Raw genomic sequence first — 26,508 nt, 5'->3', positions numbered from 1 at the left:
AATTGCTAAGAACACACTATCTTTTCAGGAACCATCTGTTTAATTATAATTACACACAGCGATGTAAAAACACAAATGCTTAACAAGTACAAAACTCCCCTACCACTAACAGTTTTAACATAACGAGCCATATCGTGAAAGAGTATATTGCTTTTTCCCTCTGCAATAGTTCATGATTTAGCAAAAGACAGCTTACCGTTTATTATGGAATTTCATTCTGATAAAGCTAAAGTTATTAATTACTCTTCATAGGTTATATCCCTTTGTTTTTCTTTTTTATTAAACTCTAATTCCCTCTGAGAGTGACAGGAATTATATCAGAAATGAAATACAGGGGATCCCTAGGTGGCTCAGCAGTTTAGCGCCTGCCTTCAGCTCAGGGTATGATCCTGGGGTCCTGGGATCGAGTCCCACATCAGGCTCCCTGCATGGGGCCTGCTTCTCCCTCTGCCTGTGTTTCTGCCTCTCTCTCCCTCCCTCTCTCCCTCACTCTCTCTCTCTCTCTGTCATGAATAAATCAATAAATAAATAAAAGAAAAAAAATGAAATACATCAGGGCCCTCTTTTTCCACCTCCTGCTAAAATCTTTGAGGTTCCATATAATATACATCAACTATAATTAATTACCAGGGACATTCCAAAGTATTGCAAGACTAATTTTTTGGCTTTCATAAACACAAATTTCTGCCTTCCTGGTTTTGAAATATGCTTACAACACTGTTATTATTTTAAAAGCCACAAGTATCGGTAATTATTTTCAGGCATGAATAAAAATAGCTTAACCTTGAAATTTATTTTAATTAGGGATTTTTCAAAGCCACGGCTGCAAACTTGGGTGGATTATTTATAATAAAACCAAGCATCAACAACATAGTTGTACAGAACATAGAATTAGGCAACATTATTTAACTTGGGCTTACAACAGTGACTTAAATAACAACAGACACAGATGCAATCAGGTCATAATGTTATTAGAGCAATCCTACATTCAGGACATTTTAGATAGCCTATTAAAGCAAGAAGATGCCAAATAAAATGCAGGAGATTTATGAACTGCCAAGAAATTACAAGAAATTTCTTAGTCATTTCATTCTTATTTTTCTGAGCCACTCAGGCGTCCCCATCACTTCCCTTCCTTAATGCCCATCAGCCAGGTACTCCATCCCCCTACCTACCTTACCCAGGAACCTTTTTTTTTTTTTCTTTTAAGTAAAGAACATTTTTTAAAAGCCGAATCTTCTTCCCTACCACCACAAGGGGTAAATATAACTCTTAAATCAGAACTTAAAGCACTTGAAATCCTCAAAAAAATGAAAAGACTAACTTTATGGTTTTTCAAATGAAATCTCTGTGGAGGCCATCTGGTGATTTGTCAATTCTTCACTTATCCTTCTCTGCCCAACCTGAAATCCTCCCAGCCATGATCCAACAGTCATTTTTGCCTTTTTTCAAGCCCTCATTCCCCCTGCAAGGCATTTTTATATGAAGACTAGCCAAATACTAAGTGCCTCTGCAGTGTTCATAAGGGAATAGATCTTAGAAGGAATCATTTGAGACAAAGAGACTGCCCACAGGTTGTTTCTTCACCTTCAGTGATACCAACCTTTATCAAGTGTATTACTATCCCCTGTGCTCTGACATGTGTTCATTCTAAACCAGCGATCCTTGATCTTTGAGGTCTGAGTCCCACTAGGAATTGGATAAAAGCTATGAACACTGTCCCCCAAAAGATAAACGTAAACACATATGTCAAGAATCTCTACACAGATCCCAAAATATGTTAGCTAAAACATGATTTCACAAGCTATATGGGTTTCTTTCAAACTTGATGAAAATTTTCATGTTCTATATTTTTTTGCTAACGTGGAGAAACATTCTCAAAACTCTTTTGAAGTCTGTGAAACTATGCTGCGAACTAATAGCAAATAATAACTTCCCCTCTACTTTGTGGTTATAGAAATCATTCTCACACACATGTCAGAGGCATTTTATTCCCCCCAAATAAATCTAAGTTTGCTCATATGCAAATAAAATAAAACAAAATATCAAAACAACAAAGTGATTGAATGATTACTTGGGTTAAGCAAAAAGTTTTAGATAGCATAATCTATGGAAGACAATGGTGATAAACTGGACTACCTCTAAATTTAAATTTTTTTTACTTTAAAAGACAACTCAATAAGAAGACAACCAAATAAGACAGGGGCAAATGATATGAACAGAAACTTCACCAAAGACAAAATAAAGTAACAAGCACATGTTGTTCAACACCGTTAGCCATGAAAGAAACTCAAATCAAAAATAGAATGAGATACCACTACACATCTACAAGAATAACTATAATTAACAAAATTGTCACCTGCTGGCAAGGTTATAGAGTAAGCAAAACTATGCTGGCAGAAGGGCAAAAAGGTACAGTCACTTGGAACACAGTTTGGCAGTTTCTTATAAAATTAAACATATACTTACCATAGAACCTAGCAATCCCACTCCAGAATAAAATATATTGATACAAAGACCTGTATGTGAATGTTTATAGCAGCTTTATATATTCATAATCACCAAATATGAGAGACGACCTGAAGTCCATTGACTGGTGGTACATCCATTCAATTGAATAGTACTCAGCAATAAGGAATGAACCACTGTTACATGCAACAGTGTGTATAAACCTTAGAATCAATGTGTTAAATAAAACAAGACCAAAAAAGTGCTGTGTATTTTATGAATACATTTACATGATATTCTGGAAAATACAGAAATGGAAATCAGATCATTGGTTGCCAGGGGCTGGAGGTAGGGAAAGGGGATTGACGACAACTGGATACAAGGGAAATTTTTGAGCCAATGGAATAATTCTATATATTAAAGTGGTTACATGACCATATATTTTTCAAAAATCATGGAACTGTACATCTAAAAGAGGTGAATTTTATAGTATATAAATTATACATCATAAACCTGACTTTAAAAAATAGCTAAGAACATACCAGTAGTAAATATTAATTTAATTTATATTTCAACATGGCATACAAAGTATCAATATCCAGGGTATGAACAGTAATCCTAAAAATCAATACAAAAAGGTCAAATTTAAATTGGGCACAGATAAAGACAGGCAATCCACAGAAGATCAGTTATCAACAAGTCAATAGACATCTACTGCTCAATCTCACTAGTAATCTGGCAAATGTAAATTATAACAAAGTGATAACCATTATTTTCTCATCAGAAAAACAAACTCTTCAAACACTGAAAATACCAAATGGTGATGCTTACGCAGAGCAAATACAACCCCTAAAATAAGACCCCAAGAAAATTACATCAATGAGGATGATGGAATTTCAACTACATTCATACTTAGCCAAATCAAAAGACATAAAAATAACCTTTAAAATAGTTGGGTGGTACAATTAAATTAAATTAAATTAAATCAAATTAAATTAAATTAAATTAAATGTTGGGTGGTTGTCTTTCCTGTTCTCGTCAGTGGGTTGTAGAATGAGGTGAGATAGTCCTGAAAATGCTAGTGTTGGTTTTGTCACTGCTGGAAAATCCTGTCAGTCCAGTGCAGACTGGGAACACCATGGAAAGTACACATGAATGATTCTAAGGATTTACTAGCCCAACATGCAAAGAGTAATGTCCAGGTAGCCCTTCAAATGGTACCAGCTTCCTTGACATTGTCAAAAAAGAAAGCAAGTATGAAATGAGGGCCGCAGCAAAATTTAGAAGAATAAAGACATAACGGAACTGATAAATTTATCCTTCTACTAATTTATGGTGACATATAGGAAAAGTGTATAAATTGGAATCTTAAATATTCTCAGAATGAAGGCTTTTCAATGGTTCAATTTCTGAACTGGTTTGTTCGAAGTGATTTAAGGGACTGTCCAGGGATATTTCTGACTGAGGCCAATTTTGTTCTTAGCAATGACTTCTGAAACTAACAGAGTAAAATGTGACTCCACCAAATAGCCTAATCAAGAGTATGTCACAGATCCTGTGGGTAACACTATTTTTTTTTTTCTCCTGCAAAATACCTTAGTACTGGATATGAAGTAGGACGTTGATTACTTTAAGGAGTAAAGAAGAGTAGGGAAGAATCATCTTGATAAAATACATAGTATTTGAAATATTATGAAATGAAAAGGCCAAGACTTACTAGAGGAAGGGAGCAAGAAGCAAATCCAAGGTAAACAGTTGAGCACACACAGAGGACAATACACCTGGCATCCAGCATAGGTGGTGAGTCATAGCAACAGGCACTCACTCGCCCTCATCATGGGGCGCTTGCTGGGCCTAGAATGCTCCACTGTAAAGGCGAGCTAATCCTTAAAACGAACCATTTTAGAGCAGGACCATGGCTATGAAATGCGACCATTTAGATGAAGTACATCTGAGGGTGTATTGGTGAGATGAGACATTGATCGTCACGGTCTTCCTGGGAAGGAGAGTGCAGAGGACCAGGGGGTGGGAGCGTGGCACCCCACCTGGGCCACAAAACACAAAATCTTTGAAAAATGATTGCTTCGAGGCCTCAGGGCTAAATAGAAGTTAGAAGCAAAGTGAACACCCCGGGTCGGAGGCTCTGCTATTGTCATGGGAATGAGAAGAAGGGGCCGGGAAGGCTGAGGAGGAGCGGGGTCTGGAAAACTTGAGGGGCCCTGAGACGAAGGGTGGGAGCACGAGGAGAGGATGCCCCGGCCAGTCCCTAAGCCCCTCGCGCGGTGACCCCTTGATCGCTGCCAGGACCTCGGACCCTCGTGCAGCCCCGACTGCCTGTCAGCTCTGCGCCCTGTTCCCCCCCAAGACCCTGCTGCCAACTCACAGGCGCCGCCGCCCAGGGGCCCGCACCCGGCTCCGAGCTCCTGCTCCTCTCGTCGGGCCGGAGCTGTTGCCATCCGTTGCCACAGCAACCACGGACGGCGCAGCTGAGCAAGCCGCGGCGCGATTGGAGCAGGCCAGCGTCCATAGCAACTGCCTGGCTGCGCTGGTGGGCGGACTTGAACTCGTTCTCGGGAATTCTTCAGGCACCCTCCGTCTTTAGAGGCCCCGTCAGCAGGCACCCGTCCTACCTCTTGAAGGATGCTCCTGCGTTATCTCACTCAACATGTGTCTCCCCGTGGTACTGTGAGGGTTCGCATTTCCTCAGGAATGTTTAACTTGGAGTCAATTTTACCTCTTCAGGTAAAATGTGCATGAACCTTCTTAAGTTATCTGTAAAAGCTTATATCCATTTAACCGGTAGGGTGGTCTCTAAGTACAGATTCTCAAAGGAGCCTGGGCCAGAACCCAAGACAGTCGGAACGAATAGTTTCTATATGCATTAACCCCTTCTTCCTTCTCAGAGATCACAGACACAAATAGTGTGTTTCTTCCCAGACTTCATTTAGACTGTGGCTTCATTCAAATCCTGCCTTGAGACATCTCTCAAAGACTCGAACTATCTCTTGACTTTCATTCGTTCATTCATTCATTCATTCATTCAATAACTATTGATCATTAATTATGAGCCATACATTTGTCAAAGAAGCACCTTTCTAGCCACTGGAGTATAGCAATTGTAAAGACAAAAGCCCTAATTTCTTAGTTTTCCTTGTGGTGTAGGAAACAACAGATGAATAAACAAGATCATTTCAGTTTCTGATAATATATAAAATGTGGTGATATGGTAGAAAGTGTCTAAGGTAACATGCCCTATAAACAGGGTGGTCAGAGAGGTTCACGCTGAGGAGATGGCATTTGAACCAAGATGTGAGAAGACACCAGCTAGAGAAGACACCAGCAAGGAAGACAGCAACACAGGCAAAAGAAAAGCAGTTAAAAGAAATGAACTTGAATGTTGGAGAAAAATGAAAGGCCAATACAGCTGAAAAGAAGACAGTTTGCAAGAGTGTGAGAAAAGACTATCAGATTGACCTTAATCTAGCTTTTCAAAGGACTAGCAACTTCTCCCTCCTCCTTTACCCGCCCATCCCAAGTCACACCCTATCATATCACCCTTTCTTTCCTTCATAGCCCTTGTGACTCCGTATTGTCTGTGAGCTCCCTGAGGATATGACTCAACACAGGATCCCCAGCACCCCAAATAACTGGCTTGGCACAGACACGAAATAAATATCCGTTGACTACATGAACCTCCATATCACAAAACTAGGAACTACAGTGGATCGTGAGGATAAGAGCAAAACATCTCTGCCTTTATGAAGCATAAATGCTTAGGGGGTAAATGAATTACAAACCACATGGACTAACTTAATGTAGGCAGAATTGAATGATTTAGACTATACATGGTGTGGAAAGTCATTGAACAAGTCTCTGGATAATTTCTTCATTCTATTATATTCCAGTTCTATTTCACAAATATCCAGTGTTTACCATATGCCAAGCACTGTGATATATAGTGATGACCAAGATCACCCGTCTTGCCTATAGAGCTCACTCTACCGCCATACAGTCTATTACAGTAGCCACCAGACACATGTGACCATTGAGCATTTGGTGTGTGTCTGGTCCACACTGGAACGTGAAGCAACTATAAACTGCAGATTTCAAAAACATAGTGCAAAACAATACTGTAAAATATCTCATTAATAATTTTTAATATTGATTTCATACTGAAACAACATTTTGGATATATTGGGTTAAACAAGATTATTATTATTAAAGTTATTTTCACTTGTTTCTTGTTTTTAATCATTAGGTTGAAATGCTAGAAAGTGTTAAATTATGTATGTGGCTTGCATTATATTTCTACTAGCTAGCACTGGTCTAGTGGGAGCTTAATGCTAGTTGAATAAACAAGTGACATCTTATTACAGATATTAAGACAGACATTTCAGGGAGCACCTAGCTGGCTCAATCAAAGGAGCACATAACTCTTGATCATGAGTTTGAGCCCCATGTTGGGTGTAGAGATACTTTAAATAAATAAATAAATAAATAAATAAATAAATAAATAAGTAAGTACATAATCTTAAAAAATGAAAGAGACATTTCAACTGAAAGCAGGATAGACAGCAACCTCAAATAGAAGAACTAGAACAAGAATTTCCAAAGAAAATAGGTTCGGGAAAAGGTGACTGGGGAAGAGAGCTCAGCTGTGAACCCCATCTCCTAATCTCTAGTCTAAAGAAAGGTTTTTACAGGGACCACCAGTGAGTTTGCCATATCAGAGGGCACAGAGGGCTTGTGTCTGAATCCTACCTGGAAGTTCTAAAGGGCAAGAGATGGGTGAACTAGTCAGCAGACAGCAAAGGAAGAATTGGTTGGTTGGGGACAACCTGCCCCCAACCCCCAGGATATATCAAGGTAAAAAAAAAATGCATGGGGGTTTTCTATAGAGCAGGTATGGGCCACACAAGAAAGACGGGTAGGGTCATTTTGGATCCATTCTGAGAGGAAAATCTGGTGCAACAAGAGACTTCATCAAAGATTGTTAGGTTCCTAGGGGCCAAGGACCAGGCAAACAAGAGATGCCTTTGACCCCATTATGAGAACTACAGGGTACAGATGCCTGGTGATGAGGGTAAGCTTTCTGAAAGATTCCTGAAAGTGCCCCACAAGTAGAAGTATCATCTTAATCATGGCAGTATCAGACAAATAACAATTTTCTTATTGTCTATTTCTTTCCTCCCTCTTCATGCTCCAATCCCAACGGGGCCAGAAAACAGTTGCCCAACTTGGGGCACAGGTGCAGAGGCTGGCAATGAGCCCAAGTAGAAGACAACAGGAAAGAAGAAGGTGACCCCACTCTCATTCCCCAGCTGTAGCGTTCCTACTTGCAGCAGCCCGAACTAAAACAGGAGAGAAGCCATACTTAAAAGTTTTGACCATCACCTTGGACATAACATTTTAACAACTGTACTGAGACTGGATCTTGACACCCAGGAGGGTCTGTAAAGGTCTTGGCACCTGAATTCAGCCACAGACAGGGAAACAATTTGTCCCACAGAGACATTTTAAAAAAGAAACTACAAGACAAAAATCAAGTTGCTTTATGACTGCAGCCCACAAGTCATGCTTGTCTGACTTAAGGGTTACAGAAGAAATATGAGACAGGCTATAAATACAAGCAGGAACATGTGTTATTCTTGAAGTGTACAGAGCAGTAGAAGATGTATAAAGTTAAGGATTAAAGTGCATATTATTACAGGGAGAAAAACAGATTATCTAAAGTCGCATAGCACCTCGTAGCCAGACCTAAGACTGGCATTTAATCCCCAACCCCTAGAGGCCTTTCTGGGGCTTCTGAGAGCTGCTATTCCCTCAGGGTCTATCTGCAGCTGCTGCATGGTGATGAAAGCCTGGCTTGTTCTCAGTGCTAGATAGACAGGTGGGCAGGCAACAAAGGGAAAAACAAATGCAAAAATGTTTAAAAAGCCATGCATCTAGAAATGGATATCCCGCTGAAAACTAATTTCGGCATTAATAAGTGGATCAAATTTAGGGATCTTTGCTAACTTCCATTTATGTGCCTTCAACAGGAAAGATGAAGACTGTCTCAATTCTGCATCTGCCAGACCCCTACAGAACCTCACACTCGTATGGGATAAGAGATGAGGCCAGGCCCTCTTCTTTCCAAGGTGTGAGCAGATCACTGGGTCAATGAGCAGTGAAGACTGAGCCCTCCTTAGACTTCAGAGTGGTTAAGTTGGCCTGTTACCCTGGGGCCTCAAGCCTACCCAGCCCACCTCAGCAATCCTGGTCCAGGGGACCCATGCAGAGAAGGGCCATGGTCAAGAACGTAGGGGGCACATACCCAGAAAGCATGAATTCACTGTAAAGAGCCATAGAAATAAATGTGTATATAATTTTTAGAATAATACATGAGCAATAATTTTTCTTATTATTATGACATGACTTCAGTTCTGAACTTACTCCCTGTGTGGAGTTTGCTACGTAACCTCTCTGTAGTTAAGTTACCACACCTGTAAAATAGGATCAACTACTGCATACAATTGGTGAAGCATGAGACAATAACATAAACTAAGTGTTTAATAAAGGAAAAATATCATTCTATTAGTATTATCACCACCCTTCAGTCTAGTTTTCTGTCTCTTTGCCATCACCTCCAAATAGTTGACCAGTGCTAAAGACTAAGTATTTGTGTCATTATCCAAAATTTGAAATTCACTAACCCCCAGTGTGATGGTATTAAGAAGTGGGGCCACTGGGTGATTCGATCAGGAGGGTGAAGCCCTCATGAACAGGGTTAGTGCCTTTATAAAATAGACTGCAGAGAGCTCCCTAGAACCCATCCACCATGTAAGGTTACAGCAAAAAGAGTCTACAAACCAGGAAGTGGGCTCTCAGCAGACACTGAATCTGCTGACACCTTGATCTTAGACTTCCCAGCTTCCAGAACTGTTCAACTCACTCAGTGTATTGTATTTTTGTCATAGCAACCCAAACCAGCTTAAGACATCTGACTTCTGCTTAAGCTCTTGCTCTTTACCAAGCTTTGACTGAGAACCCACTAAGCACTGAGCTTATGTTAGGTACTGAGTGTACTCAGCAAATACGATACTGTCCCTGCCCTCAAGGGGCTCAGTCTTTTGTTTCTTTAAGCTGCTTACTTCTCACACTTTCTCAAACCTAAGATCACACACTGACACTCCATATTCGAACAGTGAAAATTTTTGAAAACTTCTTCCTGAAATTACACAGAATAGGACTCCTAGATCTCCTTTATGAGACAATTTTTCCAGTTTAAAAAACATCCATTGTGGCTAAGTCCTCCATTTTACCTAAGTCTCCCAACAGTTTTTCACAGGGCATGAGTTCTAGTTGGTCCCTTTGTATCCTGACCATGCTGGGCAAATCCCTGTGTTTTCCTTCACTGGAGCTCAAGGTGAAACACATTTCTCTCAAGTGCTCTGAGGAGTGTGTAGGATGGGATTATTGTAGAAAAAATTTTAATTCCTCACATTCTGAGACAGTGAAGTAAATGAACCACTTTTTCCTGTTTCGTGTTAAAACACACACACACACACACACACACACACACACACACATTCTAATCAGCCTCATTTTGTGAGTAGCCACTGCCAAAATTTTCTGTTGATGCTTGGGTAGCATAAATCACAGGCTTAAGGAGACCGAAGGTTTGCCAAAATTGAGACCAATCTCCCACCCTCCTGCTATTTTGCCTTCATCAAGGCTCTTGGTTGAAAATTAGAGAAACTCACTCCAACTATCTTAAGCCAATAGGAGAATTAACTGAAGAATTCACCTAAATCATAGGACCTGAGGGCAGCTGGATCCTTAGGGTATAGGAACCAAGAAATGGAAAATTAAACAGAACCAAAGCAGGGCTGGTTCCTCTGTCTGCCTACCTCTCCCTGTGCCCAGATGCCTCTCCTTCTCTATAGATACCTGTGTTATTTTTTTCTTTTCACCTTAGACCTGTCTCCATCCCCTACCCAAATCTTACAAAACAGTCATCCCAATGCCATAGATACCCATCCTCTCTGCGCCCAAGTATCTCTAAGTCTCCAAGGGTAGTGGGTTAAATGGTGGCTTTGAAAAAGGTATGTTCAGATCCCACTACCCATACTGTATGAATGTTAGCTTATTTGGAAAAAAAGGTCTTTGCAGATGTAATTAAGGGTCTTGAAATATGAGATTATCCCAAATTATCCAGCTACATCCTAAATCTATCAACCCTGTAAAAGGTAGAATGAGAGAAGTCACAGACACATAAAGAAGAGGTAGCAACGTGAGCACAGAGCAGAGATTGGAGTGGTATGGTCAAGGAAGCCAAGGGCCCCCAACAGCCACCAGTAACTGGAAGAGGCAAGAAAGGATTCTCCCCAGAGCCTCCAAAGCAAGTGTGGGCCTGCCTATGCCTTGATTTCAGACTTCTAGCCTCCAGAACTGTGAAAGAATAAATTTCTGCTGTTTGAAGCCACCTAGTTAGTGGTAATTTTTTGCCACCATCATAGGAAATGAACACAGTAAGTTTTAATCACAAATTCTTGGAAGGGAAAATCCAACTGGCTTAGGCTGACTTGAGTGCAACATACTCCTCCAGTTCAATCCTCTGCCAGAGGCAAGTCACACTGAATGGTACAGAGGCCAGGGCCACTCCTATATGGAGGACAGTAGTCATTCTTAAGAAAATAAGAGTCCTCAAAGCCCTCTACTACATAGGAGTTCTCTCAGCCAGGCCCCAAATTTCATTTTCCAAACCTCTTTCCTCCATCCCCACATCCTATTCCTTTGCCATTTTTAGAGAAGTTTTCCCTGCCTTCAATTTTTCACTTCCGTACACCATCAGATTTTCCCACTTCTTTCCAATTCTCTTGCCACTAATCTACCTCAAGCCAGCTTCATGCCTGGTCTAGTGTCACATTTCTCAAAGTGTGTGCTGAGGCATCTCAGGGCACTACATTGAATTCACAGGAGTGTCTCTGGATATTTTAAATTTTCACAGGAATCACAGATGTATCTGTTGGAAAACTACTAGCTTAATAGTCCACAGTTTCAACACTAGATTATTATACTGTTTTCAATGACCAAATCATGTCAAAGTGGGGTTTCCAATAACTGCTGTGATGAAAACAAGAACCACTTGAAAATTAATGTGGCACAGGAAATGAGAATGGCGGTGTGTGATGATGATTCCAAGGCTTGAGAAAGTGTGCAGTGATCAACAAGCACTACGCCGTTAGGACATATGGGCTTATTAAGTTATCTGGACCTGCCCGCCCCCGCCGAGGCCCCGGGTCGCTGCCCGCCGCCCCGGCCCCCACCCCTACTCCTCAGGTGTCTGTGGAAGGAAAGAAAGGCCCGCGGCTTGCTTCCGCGGAGGAGAACCAGGCATGAGCAGCCTGGGCGCCGGCGGCCCTGTGCCCTTCACCTGGGGCTTCTCAGGCTCCCTTATTTTCAGTGACCAGAAACACATGTAACTCCCAACTCGGAGGAGGAAGGTGTGTACCGTGGGAGGCTCCTTTCCAATTTCTTTGGTATCTACGTTCTTCCTTTTCCCACTCAGCCTATTAAACACAATCTCTGAACTATATCCTACATTTTGCAGCTTGTGACCTCTGGACTGCCTAACCACGTTTTAACTATTGAGCCACCCGACCATGGAACAAGGTCCCAAATCCAGTACCTTGGAGTATCCCACCTAAAGTCACTGATGAAAGAAAGTAGATAACCTGTGTGTGCGGTCACTCACAGCAGTTGTAGAACTTGGACTGTGCGCTCATTAAATAGAATGATTCAGTGTATGTATATAAAGCTTATGACCAATGTCCCGTCTCCGCCTGTTTACAAGCTTTCAGACACATTCAGGATAGAAAGATTAAAGTTTGGGGGCATAGGGACTGCAGTGAAGTCTGAGGCATGGGGTTTCTGGCTGGGGAGTGGGGTTGTGAACATACTGGAGTCCCTGTCACATATCCAAGCACTAAGGGTTCTAAGGGCTTTGCATGTATTACCTCATTTAATTTTGTGAAGTTTTTTTTCAGATTCATTTGAATCTCTCGGTGCTTACTTCTTTTGATATTTTTTTGAATCCCTTAGTGTGTAGTTTTGTCGGCACCTCACCTTGGCATAAAATATTTGCATTGTGAATATTAGTTATTTTGATAAGGTCCTTAAAGGCAGCATCTCTGTCATAACTTGGTATTCTCCCGTACTACTAAGCATCTCACTTTGTTAGGAAACAGTACTTTAAAAAAAAAAAAAAAAAAAAAAAAGGAAACAGTACATTGGTGTATTTGTGACTGAAATCAATAAATAATAGATGATATTCAAAAAAAAGTTATCTGGACCTGATTACTTAATAAATGGAATTGTTGGCTATTTCTTTTGGCCCACAGATGCTGTGAAACAATTGCTAACACACTACAAATATTTTCCACCTTTTTATTCTTATCTTACCAAGAGCAGGAGATGGCATTGAGTTCCATTTCAAAGATGAGTCATGTAGAACGCATCATATAACTCATAAAAGAAGACTAGAGGGACTTTTCTAAATGTAATGTCTGAGATCATTGATTGTATCACTTAGAAAATATAAGCTTGTTTTGCTTCCTCTTGTAAAAATGTCTAATATGTTCAAAAAGCATATGTTGGATATTTATTAGTTGGCTTAGAATAAGAAGCACAAGAGCCAGGAAACGTAGGTCGGGGACTCAGTTCTACTATCCATCACCTTTTGGTCCTGAGGCTAGCTACTTCACCTCTCCGAATCTCAGTTTCTGCAGCTACTATCAAATGGCACAATTCAGACATTCAAAAAATATTATTTATGAGCTATGCTGTGTTCTATCCTATAAAGCAGTGTTCTCAACCTTTTTTATTCACTATGGTTTCCCTAAGGAAACTTTTTAGACACTTTTGTTATAATTATGCTTCCCAAATTTTCATAACATGTATATACTGTATATCAGTCTATGTACTATATATACACCTGTGTTCTACACATTGAAAAGTGAGATTTGGGGGCATCTGTGTGACTCACTGGTTGAACATCTGCCTTTGGCTCAGGTCATGATCCCGGGGTCCTGGGATCGAGTCCTGCATCAGGCTTCCTACAGAGAATCTGCTTCTCTCTCTGTCTCTGCCTCTCTGTGTCTCTCATGAATAAATAAAATCTTTTTTTTTAAGTGATTTTTTTGCCTCCTCAAGAACCAGTTTTTGTCCCTTGGGGATGATATCATACCTATTGAGAATGCATGCCCTAAGGAAACAGAGGAAAACATTTCTGTTTTCACAAGGTTCATGTTATAGCATAAGAATTTAGATAAAAAAATAAACAAGTAAAGTATCAGATGTGAAAAGTGCTATGAAATAGTAAACTAGGACACTATGAGGGAGAATAGCTAAGGAGGTGAGCCAGGGACCCCTGTGAAAAGGTGACCCCAGAGGTGAGATCTGGATGACCAGCAGGGGCAGCCAGACATTTACAAGGGAGGAGCTACTAGTGTGGCAGGCTTGCTGGGCACCAGCCTGGCAGGGGCAGGGGAAGGGCAGAGCATGGTGAGCTCGTTGACACCACCATTAGAGAGAGGATCATTCTGAAGCCTGAGTAGCAAAGAAAAACACTTTATAAATAGTAGATTGTTAAATGAATGGGAGAGATTATTATTTGCAAAATGCTGCAGAAAATGACTTAGTCCTGAACCCTGTTATCAAAAAAAAAAAAAAAAAAGTTGATTTTGAAAACCAGTTGGAGAGGCTGGACTCTGGGAAAAGGCTTAAATAACCAAAGATGTTAGATAGCTAGATAGACCTAGAAGAGAAAGAAATGTTAAAAGAAATGATACCTAACATTCTGAAGTTCTTATCCCATGCTTCTGTAAAAGTGCTCTGCAAACATGAATCCTCACAAGCCCACAGTAGGTTAGTCTTTTCATTTCATAAATGAGATGCTGAGGGATCGAAAGCACGAGTGACTTGCCCAAATTACACAGGCAGTAAAGTGGCAAGACTTAGGTCGGCCTGGCCTGAATCTAAGGTCAGGATGATGTGACCCTGTTTCCTCATCTAGTTCTGTAGGCACTCCATCTTCTGTGTCTGCCCCTCTGCTATGAGCAGTTTCTATTTATTCAATTTGGGGAACTGGACTTCTGCTAGGACATCAGACTCAGCTCAACAATTAAAAGATGAATTATAATGTTCTTACAGGGCCTAGGAATAAAAACTGTCAGCATCATGTTTAATTACCCACTGTCTTGTTTGTAGGGAGGAAATATATCTTGCTTCATGTCCTGAGGATTAGTCAATATAGACTATGTCTGGTTTGAAAGGGAATTTAAAACAGACTTCATTGTTTTAGACTTCCTAAAAATGTAAATCCAAGACATGCCAACAGGACTGTTGATTAACTGTCAAGAGAAGACCCAGGGAGAAATGCCTGTCATGAGGAGACACCAGACACTTGTTGTGTCTGGAAGCCATGAGTCATAATTTAAAAAGTAGTAGGTGTGAACACCCAGGATCAGGGACTGATATGAAAAATCATATGGAATCAAACACATGTGGTCAAGAAAACATATAGTTTCAAAGGGCTGGGCTGAGAGCTCATCTGTGAAAAAAATCTACCAATCATGAGGTATGTATCATTTTAAGCAGAGGTTTTCATTCTTATCAATACTCAGGCAAAAATCCAAATTTTCTCTTGCTAGGAAAGTACTTGATAATGCACTGTATATGATTACAGAAGCACTATGCTTTCTTTTCGTTTTGAATAAGCTCTAACAAAATAGAGTCCCTGTGTTTGTAGAGCCCACAGGTATCGCAGAACTGCAAAGAGTAAATATGTCTATGTGTGAGATAGCACACAAAAATATATAGGAAACTAAGCAATAATTAAAAACACCAGTTATTATCAACCATCCTAGAGAAAAGACTGAACTGTCTATTTTCTCTAGAAAATGATACTACAAAACCACTATTATATGAAAAGGCAGTCAAAGATTGGGCAGACAAGGGGCACCTGCGTGGCTCAGTGGTTGTCCGTCTGCCTTCGGCTCAGGGCATGATCCCACGGTCCTGGGATGGAGACCTTCGCTGGGAGCCCGCTCCTCCCTCTGCCTATGTCTCTGCCTTTCTCTCTATGTGTCTCTCATGAAGAAACAAATAAAATCTTAAAAAAAAAAAAAAAAAGATTAGGCAGATGAGTACAGAAGAAAATCACAAAAATGCAGCAGGGGGCTAATGAATAAAATCTTATTTTTTATTTTGCGACGTGTGTGGTACTTATCAGGGTTTTTTTAAGTTTTAAGTTTGTTACAACTCATCCTTTTTAAAAAATTCAGTTTTGTTTCTAGTTTGTATTTATACTAAAGGGCTTCCAAAATTGTATAAACTTCAAATCCCATAAAAATTAGCTCCCAATGAAGCTTTGCAATCAAGGGGAGATGGGACACTGAGACACACAAAAATTAATGTGCAATAATAATACATCACAAAATAAACATCACTGTAATAATCTATTAAAAGATTCACTAATACAAGACTGGTTAAGAAGAGAAAGACTGGTTGGCTGGATTCTTCAAGAAAGCTTCAAATGAAGTTGAACTTGAAGTAGCCATTGAAGGACCAGTAAAATTTTGACTCACTTATTCATGTGCTTTGATGGATTCTTCATATAGTATACTGAGTCCTTGCTCTAAAGCAGATCATGCCAGCCACTGGCAGGGAGGGGGGTCACCAAAACCTTATTTAATATATCCAACAGCTATTCATGAGAGCTGCCTCCATGCCAGGCCCTGGGGATGCCACTGGAAACAAACAGAACCCCAGGGAGCAGAGGGAAAAGAGGGGTGAAGCTTCCAGATGTGGGGCTACATACCACATTCCTATAAATGGCTCATCCGGGCTTAGCCATGGTGAAGAAGGCAATTTTGAAGATAAAATGTAATCTTAGGTGCTTGGGAATGAAAGATGGGAGAATGACAAAGCCAAGAACTATAAAGAGGAGAAAATGGGGGTGAGCTGCTACCTGGACTTAAGAGGAAAGGTGAGACAACGGTCAGATTCTCTTTCTGGCAAAATGAGGAAGGATGTGCAAAATGTCTAGATGACCCAGAAGAGAAGAAAGAAATGTTTGGGAGCGCCTAGGTGGCTCAGTTAGTTAACTGTCCAACTCTTGATTTCAGCTCAGGTCATGACCCCAGGGTTGTGGGACCCAGCCCCGGGTCGGGCTCCACCTGAGATTCTCTCTGTGCCTGCCCACCCCTAGCCCCTGCAAAATAGAAAGAAATATTTGAGTCCATATAAAAATTTGCTCTGATAATCATAATATCCTGTTACAGAAATGGAGAGGCATATATAAGAACTCACATATTCATTCATTTAAACACGTATTTCTCAGATACCTAGAATTCAAGACTGTATCAGCTGTGTCAGATACCAGGGATAAAGAGAGGAGATTTTTCAGTTGTTTATTCTCCAGCCAGACTAAATATAAAAGATAGAGCCTCTATCATCACGCCATGGGAAAAAGCCAGAAGGAGGCAGGCACTAAGCTAGCGGTCTTTCGTAAGCTGACCAGGCTGAATGTTAAAAGTAAATAAGAAAACAAATTTAAATGCGCCTCATTTGCCCTCCTCTTCCCATTAGACCAACCCTGAGGCTCTGGAGCGTCCTCAGGCCCCTGGCCTCATTAGAAAAGCAGATGGACATATCAGAGGGATTAACCACAGCCAGGATGACCCTAATATGATTTGGTCCTAGTTGCTGACCCTATAGAGACAGTTATGACTTTGAAATCTGAGGGCAATGACTTTTACTTCATGCTGCTTAAGCAGTGAAATGCAAGGTAAAATCTAAAATTATGTTAGGATTTAAGAAAAAAAATCCCCCTTATCGGAATGGAGGTGTTGGGGGGAAGAGAAATAAAAATTAAAATCAGGTAGCAGCAACATCACAGACCATTTATTAAATCAAGTATTGCCTATCTGCACTAATAAAGGTAGTCACAACATGGATAATACACCAAAAGTGAGTATTTCAAAGAATTCTTAGTATTAACAAGGGAAAATTGGGAGCCTAGTGGAGGAACACAGCTGACATACACATGGGTGGATGGTGAGTGTGTGTGTTTCTAAGTTACACGGATATAGTGGAATTACGTGATTTGTTCTGCCCATGTGTTCTTCCTATTTCTGACCAACTGTCTTGGTCTGTCAGTGTCTGCACCTTACTACCTAACCCCTTAAAAAATGGCCTTTCCTTCTGCCATGGGCAACACAGAATTATCTGAAGTCACGTAAGATGAAAGCATTCTACACCATGGATAAATGGGATTCCCAGAGGCTGTGAAAACATCAATGGTTTGGTCACAGTAGCTGCTTTTATTAGAGGATCCGTGGATGTTTCCCATCCCAGAGTAACAGCTCTTATTCCACTCTCAGAAAATAATTTCATCATTTAGAAGCTCTGAAAATGAAAATAGTTTCTGAATCAGTGTGACTATTTCTGCACAGTCTCTGCCTTTTCCCATAACACAGATTCACTGAGCTGCTAAGAGCTCAATATTTATAAGTATGCCAAGAGAGCATTAATCTTCCTGATTAATTAATTCAATGACTTATCCAAAATCTTGCCTGTGAGCACTCCTGGGCCCATAGTTCCCACTCTCTCTGCTCTTGTTTCCCTCCCTCTGTTGGCCTTTCTCTTCATCTAGGGCTGGGCATAAAAAATGGTCTCTGGTCTAGACTGCTTATGCATTCCTCAGCAAGCACCTAGGAGACTTTGACCAATTCTTCGTGCACTTCTAAACTTTAATAATGAAGATCGTGGACTTGCATGAATAATTGGCAGATAGAATTTGAAAGCCAATTTCTTTTGCTTATTAAAATTTCAGACAACCATATTATACATTCAAGCACAATGAAGGAATTTAATGTTCATTTAAACACCATTCCCGGAGTGTGACAAAAGCTCTCAGAGCTATAGAAGTTTGAAGTAGTTAAGGTTTAGCCAGTAAATTTTAGAAATTGTGGCCCTGTGGGAAATCCAGAGCCAGAGGAGCAGCTAAGTTGTGCCAGGACTTCTGACCCACAGAGAGTGTAAGAGAATAGAGGTTATAGTTCTAATTCCAGAGGAAGGAAAGCAAGTAGAGGTTTTGTTGAGCATACATATACTTCTGAGAAATTGTATTTCCTCCTTACCTTCTTTTTCCTTCTCATCTTTCCTAATTTGATACAAACTATGCAGCAAGTGGACCTGTCCTAGTCATATCAGACTTGAAGTCATGGGTAGCTCTTTTGTCCAGAGAAAGTCATGGTGTGGAGAGGAACATATGGCCAGTGAGGTACACATACCATACACATACATACAACACACCGTTTCCTTTACTCTAATGGGGGGAGATTTGAGAAAACATTTAATTTTGAGATAAATAAATTCCAAAATAACATTAACTGTAAGAGTAAGGCAACGAATATTTACAATGGCAAACAAGGTTACTCAGAGCTAGCACTAGAAGATCCTTGAATTCCACACCAATAATATAAACATTATTCTGTATGTGATGGGGAACCATTCTGAGATTTCTGAAGGCAGAGTTGATATTAGACCAATGAGGAGGAATGACATGGAGAGGTAAGGAAATGGAATCAGAGAGACTAGGTAGGGTGCTATGGTAACGGTTTATGGAAAAAATAACACAGAGTTAACCAGAGACAGAGTGAATGAGAGACAGGGAAAAATAGAAAGCGACAAGACACTAGTATCTTAGTAATTGATAAGTATGGCTAGTTGGATGGAAGATGGAGAAGAAAGAGCAGATGCAATTTGTAGTCTTCATGACTATGTGTGTGGTGATGCCATTAACTGAGATACAAAATACAGATAGGAACACAAATTTGAGAAGAGGAAAGAGTTATTATATGCTGACATTTTGAAAAGTTTGCTTACACTCTTGATATGACATGATGAAAATGACAACTTAACTGTGATCTTCCTCCTGTGGAGATGCAAGCTTCTTCTTCCCTTGGAAGTGGGCAAAGACAATCTATGGTAGATATTTTGCTCAGAAGCCAGTTGACCTCGTGAACCCTCAGGAGGCTGGTCTCAAATTCTCATTGCTTTTGTCAACTGATAAAGTTCAAAGAACTCAAGTTCTATGACCAGAAGCAGTAGTTCCTGCTGGACTCTGGCTCTGTGGCTTTGCTGCCCTGGTTGGTATGGAGGAGAGGCATGTGGTGAGATAATAAAGGGTAAAGACTCTGTAGTACGCAGACTTGGCTTTGAATTCTGGCCGCATCACATACTAGTGATATTGCTCGTCACTTGGATAGGTGACAATTACTTTACCTCTCCATATCTGTTTCCGCTTTTGTAAAAATGGAAATGGGTGCAACAGTACCCACTGCAAAGGAACTGTTGTGAAGATCAAACATTATATTCTAGGTGAAGCACTTGTATGAAGCCTGGCACGTGGTAATCAGACTTAGCTGGTAGACAGACGCCTTTTGCAGGACCAGCCTGTACCAGCTCCACTCTGTGCCTTTGGGTGTGTTAACACCAAAGCAGCACACACATTAAACGCCTGCTGTTTGTATGACTAGAGGCGTGGAGCAGTGGTACATATTGCTTAAAGGATAGAACTCAGATGCCAGGGTTTGAATCCCAACTACTTCACTGCCAAGTTTTGTGGGCTCCAGCAGTAATGTACCCTCTCAGCACTCACTTTCCTCATCTGTAAAATGAGAGGAAGAATAAGAACTACCTCATCAAGCTACTGTTAGGTAAGTGAGATTCATCCAGTGTTGCATGTAGTTGGAGTTTATTCATCCCGATTGCTATATAGTAGAATGTTTTGTGAATATTCTATAATTTATTTATCCATTCTACTCTTGATGGAGGTTTCAGTTGTTTCCATTTCGGGGCTTTTACAAATAGTACCACTTTGAAATTTCTTATACATAAATATACGTAAAATATGTATACATAAATATATGTAAAATATGTATACAATTTCTGGGTTAAGTAGAATCTCTTGGTCAGAGGGTATCAGCTTTAGCAGACACAAACCAATTTTCCAAAGTGGTTGTTCCGATTTAAATTCCTATTAGTAGTAGTATATGAGACTTTAGTGGCTGTACATTCTCACCAACACTTGGTATTTAGTGATGTCTTCATTTTGGCCATTCTATTTTTTTTTAAGATTTTATTTATTTATTCATGCATGACACACACACACACACACACACAGAGAGGCAGAGACATAGGCAGAGGGAGAAGCAGACTCCCCACAAGGAGCCTGATGTAGAACTCTATCCCAGACTCCAGGATCACATGCCCTGAGCTGAAGGCAGACGCTCAACTGCTCAGCCACCCAGATGTCCCTGGCCATTCTATTCTAATGGTATGTAGTATTATCACCCTATAGTTTCAGTTTGTATTTTTCTGGTGACTCAATAAAGCTGAGCATCTTTTCATGTATACATAAACACTGTGTCTGCTATATAGTAAGCATGCAATAAATGTTAGTCATTATCATTATTATTATTCTCCAGTGACCAAAGCACAACTTTTTAAGTGGACTCTGAGTCCAGACATGTTGAGTAAGAAGAAATGAAAGCCAGGTGAGACTTCTGACCTCCACCCCAAACAGTTTCCCAACCTTGCTCAGATGTGCCCATTCCAAGAGAAACAGGATCCCTACTCAGAGGCTCCAGGTCACCCAGAGTCTCATCCATCTGACCTGATCTCCCTCTAGCTCTTTCTTGATAAATGGCTTTGACAACTTTCTCATTATTATGGTGTCTGGTACAAATCAGACTTGAATCTTTAATGCTTCCCATTAGGAAAAATGCATCACTTGATTTTTAAGATGCAGACACAATTCCCCTTGCAAAGCCAGTATCCTGAGGGGTTCGCTAATGCATCAAGCCACATACTTCTGAGTAAAATTCCATGATGTCCCTAAAACAAGAAGAGAGTTAAGCTCTTTTCTTAGTTTAGCCCTTCCTAATAAACTCCAGGAGAAAAGAGCAAAAAATGTGTAATCGGGGGTGGACTTTTATCTTATAAGATCTGGGCAAAGAGACAGAAAGAAGATGGCTTGGGCAGCCCCGGTGGCGCAGTGGTTTAGTGCTGCCTGCAGCCCAGGGCGTGATCCTGGAGACCCTGGATCGAGTCCCACATCAGGCTCTTTGTATGGTGCCTGCTTCTCCCTCTGCCTGTGTCTCTGCCTCTCTCTCTGTGTGTCTATCATGAATAAATAAATAAAATCTTAAAAAAAAAAGAAGATGGTTTAATTCTTCCCAAATCAGGTCAGAAATTTTCATCCATGTTTGTATAAGATATTTATTATGTAATGTAATAGGCACAATTTTATTCTCTACATAGCTGGCTTAAGATTTTCTCGTGGATGAGACCCACCTTTGTTAAGAAATTTTGTGGTAGGCAGCCCGGGTGGCTCAGCGGTTTAGCGCCGCCTTGGGTCCAGGGCCTGATCCTGGAGACCCGGGATCGAGTCCCACGTCAGGCTCCCTGCATGGAGCCTGCTTCTCCCTTCTCCCTCTGCCTGTGTCTGTGCCTTCTTTCTCTCTCTCTCTCTCTCTCTCTCTCTCTCTCTCTGTCTTATGAATAAATAAAATTTAAAAAAAAAAGAAATTTCGTGGTATATCCTCACGGGATAAAATGTGGGACCCCTGCCACCATTGACCTTGAGAGGCAGAAAGAGTCTGGATGAGACAAAGAAATCAAAGCTGCTGACTGCAATCAAGGTTGCAGGGAAGAGAAAGAGGGACACTAAGCAGCCAAAGACATGGTTGACAGCTGTTCAGGGGTCTATGTGACCCCTTAAGTCTTTGGGAGAGCTGCATACTTCATTAAATGCATAGTGCGAGGTGAATCTTTCTTGGAAATCCATGAAGTGCTGGAGGGCTCCTGACTCAGTGGAGCTTGGGGCAACCAGTGTGCAGTGGTTTGGCATTAGCATTCCTAGCATTCCAAGGATGCCCTCTGGTCCAGGCCAACTCTAGCCAGGCTGTAAAAGGGAGTATTTGAATCAAGTTTCCCTAAACTTCCTAAGACTAGGGAGGTCCCAGCTGATAACTGAATTATAATTAAAAGAGTATATACACTACTCAACCTTTAGTTTCTGAGTGTAACAACTTCCAATACGCAAACATAGACACAGACACACAAATATCAAGAGGATGTGCTAAAATTAATAAAAATGCTTCCTGACAAGTTAAATCCCCCTCCTAATCAATAATTTAAGTTCTTCACGATGGTTTACTTAAGAGCTTGCTTTCCTTTGTGCATTGAGGAAGATCCACAGCTTCTCCCCAGCTCATGTTTAAGCCCTCGAAATCAGCTGCCTTTCCACTTGAAGATATTCATTCTGATCCTGTACTTTTTCGAGGGAGAGAAAAAGCAGAAAAGCAAGAGGCTTGCTTCTGGGACTCCACTCACCTCCATTTCCCCCTCCCCCACTGACATGCACACAATATGGAAGAACTGATTGAGGGAGAACGTGTGTACTTGCAAAGTCTGGGCCCCTGAGCTCCTCAGCTAAAATTAAATTATATTTCAATACATTTAACTCTAACTTTCTATTTTTGTAGTCTTAAAAACCAGTAGAAATAAATGTATTAAGAATGTGATCTTGGTCAGGAACAATACAGGGATGTCCACTCTCACCCCTGCTATTCAACATAGTACTAGAAGTCTTAACCTCAGCAATCAGACAACAAAAAGAAATAAAAAGCATTCAAATGGGCAAAGAAGAAGTCAGACTCTCCCTCTTTGTAGATGACATGATACTCTACATAGAAAACCCAAAAGACTCCATCCCAAGATTGCTAGAACTCATACAGCAATTTGGCAGTGTGGCAGGATACAAAATCAATGCCCAGAAGTCAGTGGCATTTCTATATACTAACAATGAGACTAAAGAAAGAGAAATTAAGGAGTCAATCCCATTTACAATTGCACCCAAAAGCATAAGATACCTAGGGATAAACCTAACCAAAGAGGTAAAGGATCTATACCCTAAAAACTACGGAATGCTTCTGAAAGAAATTAAGGAAGACACAAAGAGATGGAAAGATATTCCATGCCCATGGATTGGAAGAATTAATATTGTGAAAATGTCAATGTTAACCAGGGCAATTTTACATGTTTAATGCAATCCCTATCAAAGTACCATGGACTTTCTTCAGAGAGTTGGAACAACTTATTTTAAGATTTGTGTGGAATCAGAAAAGACCCTGAATAGCCAGGGGAATATTAAAAAAAAAAAAAATAACAAGAGCTGGGGGCATCACAATGCCGGATTTCAGGTTGTACTACAAAGCTGTGGTCATCAAGACAGTGTGGTACCGGCACAAAAACAGACACATAGATCAATGGAACAGAATAGAGAATCCAGAAGTGGACCCTCAACTTTATGGTCAACTAATATTCGACAAAGGAGGGAAGACTATCCACTAGAAAAAAGACAGTTTCTTCAATAAATGGTGCTGGGAAAATTGGACATCCACATGCAGAAGAATGAAACTAGACCACTCTCTTTCACCATACACAAAGATAAACTCAAAATGGATGAAAGATCTAAACGTGAGACAAGACTCCATCAAAATCCTAGAGGAGAACACAGGCAACACCCTTTTTGAACTTAGCCACAGTAACTTCTTGCAAGATACATCCATGAAGGCAAGAGAAACAAAAGCAAAAATGAACTATTGGGACTTCATCAAGATAAGAAGCTTCTGCACAGCAAAGGATACAGTCAACAAAACTAAAAGACAACCTATAGAATGGGAGAAGATATTTGCAAATGACGTATCAGATAAACGGCTAGTATCCAAGTTCTATAAAGAACTTATTAAACTCAACAGCAAAGAAACAAACAATCCAATCATGAAATGGGCAAAAGACATGAACAGAAATCTCACAGGGATCCCTGGGTGGCGCAGCGGTTTAGCGCCTGCCTTTGGCCCAGGGTGCGATCCTGGAGACCCGGGATCGAATCCCACGTCAGGCTCCCGGTGCATGGAGCCTGCTTCTCCCTCTGCCTATGTCTCTGCCTCTCTCTCTCTCTCTCTCTCTCTCTCTCTGTGACTATCATAAATAAATAAAAATTAAAAAAAAAAAGAAATCTCACAGAGGAAGACATAAACATGGCCAACACGCACATGAGAAAATGCTCTGCATCACTTGCCATCAGGGAAATACAAATCAAAACCACAATGAGATACCACCTCACACCAGTGAGAATGGGGAAAATTAACAAGGCAGGAAACCACAAATGTTGGAGAGGATGTGAAGAATCCTTGCACTGTTGGTGGGAATGTGAACTGGTGCAGCCACTCTGGAAAACTTTGTGGAGGTTCCTCAAAGAGTTAAAAAGAGATCTGCCCTATGACCCAGCAATTGCACTGCTGGGGATTTACCCCAAAGATTCAGATGCAATGAAACGCCGGGACACCTGCACCCCGATGTTTCTAGCAGCAATGTCCACAATAGCCAAACTGTGGAAGGAGCCTCGGTGTCCATCGAAAGATGAATAAAGAAGCTGTGGTTTATGTATACAATGGAATATTCCTCAGCCATTAGAAACGACAAATACCCACCATTTGCTTCAACGTGGATGGAACTGGAGGGTATTATGCTGAGTGAAGTAAGTCAATCAGAGAAGGACAAACATTATATGTTCTCATTCATTTGGGGAATATAAAAAATAGTAAAAGGGAATAAAGAGGAAAGGAGAAAAATGAGTGGGAAATATCAGAAAGGGAGACCAAACAGGAGAGACTCCTAACTCTGGGAAACGAACAAGGGGTGGTGGAAAGGGAGGTGGGTGGGGGGTGGGGGTGACTGGATGACAGGCATGAGGGGGGCACTTGATGGATGAGCACTGGCTGTTATTCTATATGTTGGCAAATTGAACACCAATAAAAAATTAATTTGTAAAAAAATAAAAATAAAAAAATAAAGAAGACCTGAAGAAATAGAAAAAAAAATGTGATCTTGGGGATCCCTGGGTGGCTCAGCGGTTTAGCGCCTGCCCAGGGCATGGTCCTGGAGTCCCAGGATTGAGTCTCACATTGGGCTCCCTGCATGGAGCCTGCTTCTTCCTCTGCCTGTGTCTCTGCCTCTCTCTCTGTGTCTTTCATGAATAAATAAATAAAATTAAAAAAAAAAAAAGAATATGATCTCATCTCCAAACATTCACTCAGTCCACGGTCTCCTAAATTAGAGTGCAAATTCCAAGAATCAGATCAGAATTACCTTTCAGGCTAATAGGATTAGAATAGAGCAGTATAATCGAGGTGTGTTTTAGAACAAGACATGCCTGGATTTTAATTCCAAACCTGGTCAGGAGTCTCACTAAGGCCTTTGGCCACAGTCCCTGTGAATGAGGGTGTGAAAGAGGAATCAAGGACCTGGGCCTGAAAAACTGAAATGGTGCAGAAGTTACAGCTGAGTTGGTACGGGCTGCAGTTGCGCCAGGCTGAGGAAGCAAGAACCAGAGCTGGGTACGTTAAGGAGAGCATGCTACATTGAAATAGAAGTTTGGGAGTCACTGACCACAGATAAAGCTGTGACCAGATGAGATTCCTAAGGGAGTAAATGTCTGTATGTGCACAGGTATTACACACCAGCATGAAGCTGGCTGGCCTGTAATCCCACCACACTCCCTCTCCCTGACCTATGCTCAGTCAGTCCATCACTGGAAGTTTCAGAGCTCCTCTGCAAGAAGCCAAAGGGGTAGAGGACAAAGTGTAGGCATTTCAGGCTTGGAGATAAGAGGTACTTAGCTTCAGCTCAGCCAATTCCAAGGGTATTACTTAAGGCAAATCACTTAATCTCAATGAACTCTCATTTCTTCATCTGTAAATTGGAGATCACCACCTCCTTCTAGCATGTCTGTGACTGTTAAATAAGTAGAGTACTGTTTACAATATATATTACTTGGTAACATACTTTATCCTTTACAAATCATTATCTGAGAATTGAGGGGAGAAAATGTTTCTATTGGTGCTTACATATAAAGTTTAGGACGGTATCTACCAATGTTTA

The 26,508-nt window shown here is 40.8% G+C and overlaps 1 protein-coding gene and 1 long non-coding RNA gene across 7 annotated transcripts in view; one reads left to right on the top strand and one right to left on the bottom strand.

The window, feature by feature from the left end:
• The window catches only part of HYDIN (HYDIN axonemal central pair apparatus protein), a 383,131-nt gene that overhangs the window by 325,374 nt on the left and 31,249 nt on the right, over positions 1 to 26,508 (bottom strand). For 4 of the 5 annotated variants that reach the window (XM_072817826.1, XM_072817838.1, XM_072817832.1 and 1 more), the window contains exon 1: positions 4,832 to 4,912. The exons of the other annotated variant lie outside the window; for it this stretch is intronic. The gene's annotated coding sequence lies outside the window, so the exon portion shown is untranslated. Of the gene's footprint in view, positions 1 to 4,831; positions 4,913 to 26,508 lie in introns of those variants that run through there. 5 annotated transcript variants of the gene reach the window in all.
• Positions 4,922 to 8,830, top strand: LOC140628592 (uncharacterized). Of its 2 annotated transcripts, XR_012026661.1 has the most exons (3): positions 4,922 to 5,190; positions 6,022 to 7,746; positions 8,490 to 8,830. It is a non-coding gene; the product is annotated as an uncharacterized lncRNA (long non-coding RNA). The 2 variants fall into 2 exon arrangements; XR_012026660.1 differs by lacking the exon at positions 4,922 to 5,190 and having other exon boundaries at positions 5,197 to 7,746.

The sequence above is a fragment of the Canis lupus genome, chromosome 3 (assembly GCF_048164855.1).
Source record: "Canis lupus baileyi chromosome 3, mCanLup2.hap1, whole genome shotgun sequence".
Lineage (NCBI taxonomy): Eukaryota > Metazoa > Chordata > Mammalia > Carnivora > Canidae > Canis > Canis lupus.
Note: the sequence above shows the minus strand (reverse complement) of the source record. Positions and strands in the feature narration are given on the sequence as shown.